Source organism: Hipposideros armiger, unplaced genomic scaffold, assembly GCF_001890085.2.
Source record: "Hipposideros armiger isolate ML-2016 unplaced genomic scaffold, ASM189008v1 scaffold_414, whole genome shotgun sequence".
Classification (NCBI taxonomy): Eukaryota; Metazoa; Chordata; class Mammalia; order Chiroptera; family Hipposideridae; genus Hipposideros; species Hipposideros armiger.
This window is the reverse complement of record NW_017731764.1, coordinates 827,506-835,275: the sequence shown is the minus strand read 5'-3', so window position 1 is coordinate 835,275 and position 7,770 is coordinate 827,506. Positions and strand designations below refer to the sequence as shown.

General features: G+C 34.5%; 1 protein-coding gene across 1 annotated transcript in view; it reads right to left on the bottom strand.

Moving 5' to 3' along the window:
* Window positions 1-7,770, bottom strand: part of PAM (peptidylglycine alpha-amidating monooxygenase) — a 289,670-nt gene that overhangs the window by 121,664 nt on the left and 160,236 nt on the right. The gene's annotated exons all lie outside the window — the stretch shown is intronic.

Here is a 7,770-nt window from a genome sequence, read left to right as displayed (position 1 = left end):
TTCCTTTTTTCAGTTATTGGTTTCCTATGTAAATAGCCCTTTTCTGCTATCAAATATATTAACATCAAGAATGTTTAGTGATAAAAGCTATAATTTAAGAAAAACGGGATTCTGTTGAACTATGCATTTCACTTCCTTAACAGAAATCCGTATTCAGTGAAGTATGTGCTATGATTGATAATACACCCAAAACAAATAGATACTCATTTAATAATTTATACACGGATATTACTGCACAGTGCTAAATCAAGAGACTACACAAAGATGGAGAAAGATAATTGGAGTTTCTCTACACCTACTGGTTAGTGCCAAAAAATTGTGGAATTTGTATCTCATGTTTTATTTCTGTGTTGAGAAGCAAGGAGGTTCAAACACAAGCACACATCAAACAAGCATATTATAACTTGAAAAGTTACAGAAATATAATTCAGTCTTCATTACTACTTTTGCATATGACATTTTTTCTCATTTGAGCACAATGTTACATTTCTTAAAAGGTTTATAATTATTTCTACTCACTCTTATCTTGCTAAGAAGGAAATGTATCAGGAAATGTTGAAGATTGCACAGGAAGGAGGTTAAGCTGCAAAATGCTGCAGATGTGAACTGTGTATCCACAACCCAAGAAATACACTGGCAAAATCATGCTCAACAATCCTGTACAACACTGCTTATAAATATGTTTTCCAACCTCTGAGTTACTAATTTATAAAATATACCTACTCTGTTCTAACAAAAAACATATTATAATAAGCTCAAGATTCTTTTCTATGTGATCATCCTGAGCTATGATATGAGTAAATCAGGTCTGGAAGATATTTAGTGGCTGCCTTAGGTACTGTTGCTACTATTACTATTTCTAGCCAACAGTTATTGAATACTTACCATGTGCCAGGCATGGTTCTCAATGTTTTACTTGTGTTATATCATTTAATGCATAAAACAATCCAATATAATAGATGGATATTATGATGAACTCCATTTTAAAGAAAGTAAGAATAATAACTAACATTTGTTGAGAGTTTACTACGTGCCAGCACTGTTCTAAGCACTTTAACTGTTAACCCTTTTAATTGTCAAATCACACTCCTATGATATAAGTAGTAGTATTATCCCCATTTTACAGATGAGGAAACTGATGCAAACCATAGTTAAGTAACTTTACTGTTTGTTTCTAGCCAAAACCTGGCAATAGGCAGATACTGAACCTTTTCTTAGTGCAATTACTTAAGAAAGTTTGTAATCATAAATCTTTTTCATGGGTCTTTGAGATCTAAATCTTCTACAGCCTAGCACTGTCTTCTTACATTCAAGGAAGTAATTCTGCTCTGATTATCAGCCAGTGGATGCCATGCTCTAACTTACATCATTGCTTCCTGTCATAAAGATAAGTTTGCTTTTCCTCTGGATATGTGCCAATCTACAAACCCAGATGGCCCAGTCATATGGACCAACCTCGCCCAACACCCCTCAGTCCCTTTCTCTCAATACCCCTAGCCTTTAAAAGGCCTCCTGTCTTTTGTTTTGGCAAAGTTTAGTTCAGTTCAAACTGGACCCCCTCCCCTACTGCAACAGTTATTACTGAAGAAACCTGTGCTTCGCACTTTAACTAGTGTCCACCTGGTTTATCTTTGACAGTAGTGACAAGTGCAGGAGCTGGGATATGAACATCAGCATTCTGACTAATGCATTACAGATCACTCAAAGCGATGTGAACAATTAATGACTTAAAAGCAAATATGTTAAAAAACGGTAAATTTAAAGTAGCTAAGCTCATATTTATAACCAGAAAGGATCCAAAGGTTTCAATTAAATGCAAACCAAACAGAAGTTCCTTTAAATTTGGGCTAACAGCTTTTGGGTTTATTTTAACTTATTTTATTATTATAAGTCAGCTCAAGTTGTTTTTGTAATAGACGAGTTATAGGCATAAATAGATATATGAAACTCAGCAAGTTGGTTCTTTTGATAAAAGAAAAAGCTAAGCACATTAATGGTTATCTATACAAAATTAAATAAACTACTATTTATACTGAGAATTGATGAGATCCATATTCTAATTCTTGCTCTTATCATCAACTGAGCAATTTAAAATGACAATAACTTGGGAATGTCTTTCTTTTAACAATTTATATTTCTTGGTTTATAACTTCTCTAATAATGAGAATGTTCAGATTTCAATGGTTTCTTTCCTGTTATATTAAAGCCAATTTGAAGTGAAAAAAGCAGAAGAACAAATGAAGGCGATCCTCTGGTAGAATAACCAGTAAGTATCCTGCAAAATTATTCTGAGGAACAAAGTCTATATTAGATACTGAGTCAATGGTCTACCATGCACCCTCACACTGATTTTGGATTTTTCTTCTGACCCGTCTTTCAAAATAATTCTGTTAGAAGAAAAGACGGTAAATTTGTTTTTTCTAAAAATGGGCACATTAAAAAATACAATATGTATCAAATCAATAATTAGCCTTTAGCTGAAAGCTCTGAAGATCACAGTTCAACAAAACAGAGAATAGCTAAAGGTAATTTATTCTTTTCTCTGCAACTGTAAAAGGTACCAGTGGTTTTAGTCTGGAGTATTCTGGTACCATAGTTTGGTTTCTAGAATTAAGTTGAGAGCTCAAGATCTATGTAAAGAAGATATGCCCTTAAGGGTCATTTACACGGTTCATTGGGAGAAACCAAATCTTGAAGATGACCAGGGCCAAGTTCTGTCTCCCTTAGGCTGACTGAGTGTGAGTAAGCACTCATTTTGTGTTATTCATTTTCTTCTCCCAATTATGCTGTGAGTAGGTCTAACAGGCACTTCATCTTTTTTTTTTTTTACAGAAATGGAAACTAATTCACACAAAGGTTTCTGACCTACTACCTAAGGCCACCCAGGCAGGTAGTGTTAAGGTCCGGAATAAGTCTTCCAGTTTATGCCTTCAACATCACTAGAGATAATTATATATCTTTTTTAACACTTTCTTGCCATTAACTTTTTTCATTTAAAAAAAAATTTTCAATTAGAGTTGACATTCAATATTATATTAGTTTCAAGTTTTAATGTAGTTACATTGTGATTCTGGAGAGTCTTTCAATCTTTATACCTCTGTTTTTCTAACTATGAGACTAAATCTTGTATTTCAAATAAAATGTAAAGTTCTTCATAAGTAAATGAACAGCTTCTTTTCAACAACATGTGTAACTTGAAGAATGGATTGGACAATGGCCTTTACCAAATTATTATAAACCATTAGAGCGCAGGGAAAGATTATTTAGGTAATTAACGAAATACTATTTCATCAATACAGATTAATTTCTATAGCAAATCACCATGAATGAATACTTTAAATTTAAATTCCACGCTGTAAGCAGTAGTCAGTTTAAGGATTTAAGACTATAATAACACGTAATCACACAGTTAACTACCACCAACCCTGGGATTGAGAAACACTTAAAAAACGCCTTCTGAAGCAACAAGATTAAGACAACTAGAATGATATATTTCTCAAAGTAATAAAATAATTATATCGCTAATGTGAGCAAATAACTAGTTGTGTTTTTCTTTTTTGCAAGATGAATGCCAGGAACATTATTTAACAATACCCTAAGATTAGGTAAATATGCGTATGACCCCACAACCTCTGTCATTCAACAATATGGAAAAAAGTTCAAATGATTTAAACATTCAATCAGTATTTAGCATATGATACCTTGTAGAAGGGAGAACATTTATTGTGCCTCCTACCTTATTCTAGAAGCTTTCCATCATAGTTATTTCCCATGATAATGCCACCAGGTAGGTATTGTAGACACTCTTTTAAAGATGGAAAAACAGACGCCCAAGAAGGCGAATAACTTGTTTGTGATTAAAAAAATAAATTCTGAAAACTGATGAAATGGAATTTGAGACCAGTTCACTAAATCATTTCTCTTTCCACTACGGAAAGTTAGCTATTCAAAGGTTATTTTTCAAATGCCTTTAATATTTAAAAAGAAAATGTCATTTCTTAGATTCAATTTTAGTTGTTCACTTGATTAATGGGAGATATATGGAAATCAAAGACATATATAAAATTTAACAAGAAGTTTTAGTCCAAGTCTTCTAAACTTCCAAGAGCACCTAAAATCATTTCATGAAAGCCTGTTGGCAAACTACAACAACAAACCAGAGCCATAGCTACCGTATTTGCCNAACATGGCAGTAGGGCACTCATAACTTGTGATCAAGGTGAAAACAATAAGAATACTACAGTCACTGGGATGTGTGTATTTGTGGGTGCTGGGGAGGGGCAGGAAATATTCTTGGTATAAAGAATACTTCCTTTTTAAAAAAAAATTATTCAACTAATCTTAATTGGACACCAGGCATTGTTTTAGGTCCAAGGAATACAATAGTGAACAAGACAGACACATTCTTTTCTCAAGGAACTTAAATTCTTGACAGTACATCTCAGGAAAGAGAGAGATGGAGATGGTATTTCAGTGAAGTGATGGTCACGAAATGAAATGGAGAGTTGTTCCTGGAGTGATCAATACTCAGATGGAATTCAGACTTCCCCCAACCCATAGAAGTAATATTGTAAATAATGGTTAGCTAACAAGGCTATTTTTTTCATTGCAATACATAATAGGTTAGGTACATAATAGTGACAGACTGTATATTGGTGTCACAATGGTGACATAGGTTATTTGATAAAGCCCAGTGTTGTTTACATTTCAATGCCCCGGCAAAATTACTTTAAAACTTTATATATGCCTGAATCAACTCTACTAATATTAATATTTATGTGATGATATCTTTGGATTTCACTAGTAGGTTTGAATTTATCTCAAAGAAAAAGCTCATTCTCAGTCAATGATTTTCTGAACTGAGTTCTGAGATGAAGAGACAAGATCATTCTTAATTTAATTAATGCTTCCTTCATAACAGAGTGATTCACAGCTTTGCAAATTTCTATTCTGTATAAAGTTCTTAACCACAATAAATACATTCTGGAAGGCTTTCTTCTTTTTTTTTTTAATAAATGCAAGGAANTATTTTGATTTAGTCATTTGTGAGACAGAGATACAGTGGTTCCTATGGAATAAATAGTTAATAAAATCAACCGCTTATTTAAATCAATATGGGACCAACAGAACCATCTGTATACCATTACATGTGAAAACTGTTCACATAAAGCCAGTAATTTTTGTTTGGGGAAACCAGAGGTACCATTCGGAGTCTAGTGATGAGAGCTATGATTTGATCCTGACTGGATAACATACTCACTGCCCTTTTATTGTTCAGGCTTAAAGAATCCCTGCAGACTACCTTTCTGAAGGAGACTATTCGATGTGGTGACACAAATAGGCGTACAAATAGACAGCATGACCCAGTTTGACCTGGATATGGTCCTTTTGCTTATTTCTGTGGCTATCTGTAAATTGGTTGTTCTCTGTAAATAGGCCATAACCCATAGAAATATTATATTCTATACAGTAGGGTCTCTGGTAACTTTTCTCTTGTTCAATAACCAAGAGCAGTAGAACTATCTCAGGGTGGCTATTGTGACTTTGTGCTTTAGAGTAGCTGTTTGAAAAGTACTAGGTGGTAACCTCTCTACAAACCCAGATCTGAACATTTTCAATCCAATCAAAAAACACTGTGAAGGATGCATGAAGGCCTACCTTTTCACACAGTACTCACTTTGGGTTTAAATAACTTGAGTTCTGCATAAAACTAGCGAAAATCTCAGGGACTGATAGTTTTGCCAGACCAACAAGAGAAAAATACGGAAAGTGTTCAGACCTTTTTGACAAGAATTTGAGTTATATTGAGAGGAAGAAAGCAATTGGAAAACTTTTTTTCAACGTTTTCTTTGAATTGATCCAGAGAGATAATAGAATCAAATTGCTATTTCCCAAAGTGATTTTAATACACACATTATTAAGCTTATACTGACACAGTGGTCTCTGTACTTTCAACCTCATCCTGGTATAAAAGGAAGTTAGAGCGAAGGAAAACGATACCACAGCATGGATGATTTTCTGGAGCAAAAAACACAGGTTGAAAAAATTTACCTCTCTGAAATCAGAGCTGAAGACACTTAATTACAGATAAAATTTGTTAAACCGTCACTTTTATATACAATATGGCCTATCCTAATTTTCTTTTTCCTTTTAAGTCTTTCTCTTGCCATATAAATTTTTAAAAATATGGTGCCCACTTAGATTTATTAGGCTCTGGAAGAAATTGTCACAGTGAAGATTTTATGTTAAAACATTTTTAAGGGCCGGCCAAGTGGCTCAGTTGGTTAGCTCGCTCAAGAGTGCGAGCTTTGAGCAACAGGGTTGCCGGTTCAATTCCTGGCCCAAGCTGAGCTGCTGTTGAGCTGCCAACAGTTGGTAGAATGGCTCAGCTAAAAAAAAAAAAAAATTTTTTAATGACTATAAGATAGTATTCTCCAAAATGCTCCACTCTTGTCCTTATCATTAAGTTAAGCTCTATTCCCAAAAACTTGTTGGATGTTTACCCCAACCTAGAATGCAATCTTGTTGTGACAATGTCTGCTAGCATCCTAAGCATTTAGAATATACCTGGCACATACTTGGAGCTCTATAAATATTTGTTGAATGGTGCATGTACCGTCTTCCTTTGGTGGCAATAAAGTGACAGCTTAGGAAAGGCTGAACTGAAACCTGTATTATAGATGCAGCCTAATTAGGGTTTTATACCGCATCACTTTTTCATACGAATTTTATCCCTCAGTTGATTCATCCCAGAATCCCATTTGCATTTTTAAACTATAATCATTGTGGCTGGTGATGACAAGATTCTCAATGCCAAGTAGCTCAAATGAAAGCTATTTTCCTGGCAAGGGCTCTTCTTTGGGAATTACAAATCTGTATTACTAGCAAATGATGAAGAAAAAAATATTTTGGTGAGGAAACATCTGTCTCAGAGCTTTTTCACACACTTTCACTTAAGAGCAAACAAAAAGGAGCATACTAATAATAGTCTATTATGAATTGCCTCGGCACAGGAGGTGGCAACAGTGATGAGATCCTCCTTGGCTTCTTGGTGACAGGGGAAGTTCTAAGGGGGACATTGTACTGTTCAGAACAAAAGTTGCTGATGATCTATACTATTCACCTTTCCCAAACTTAAGCCAGTTGTCTTGGCTTTTCATCAAGTTTCCCTGAACATGGAAGCAGTCAATTTTCTGAATCGTGTGTCAATATTAACTAGTCACACCTATGGTCCTCTTTTTTAGCTCAGCTGAATGGAAACTGACTATATTTATCAATCTGTTTGGAGAAGCTTCAGAACAGAAAAGGCTCCACAATCGCTACCTCCAAACACCATGTTTCTATGCTAAGTGGCTTACATTTGGTTTTGGAACAACACAGCATTGCAGAAGAGAACCTTGAATTGGTATGTCAACTGCTTTACTACTTGAGTTGCATTCTGTTCTCTTGAAGTTCAAAACAAATCATTAGGAAACAAAGTGGTCTACTTGATTTCTGTTCTTTCTGGGCCTGTTCTCATATATCTTGCCAATAGTCATCTCATTAATACTTGTCTACTTTTAAATCTCTTTTAATGCCTATGTAGAAATCTATTCTTCCATCCATCCATTCATTCATTCAACAAACGTATATGTTGAACATCTCCCAGGAACTGTGTTAAACTCATAAAAACTGAGCAAAAGCGTACAGAATCTCTGTCTTCATAGATCTTACAGTCTATTAGTATAACAGATGATCATACAAATAAGTCTTAAGTTTTCACTGTTCTAA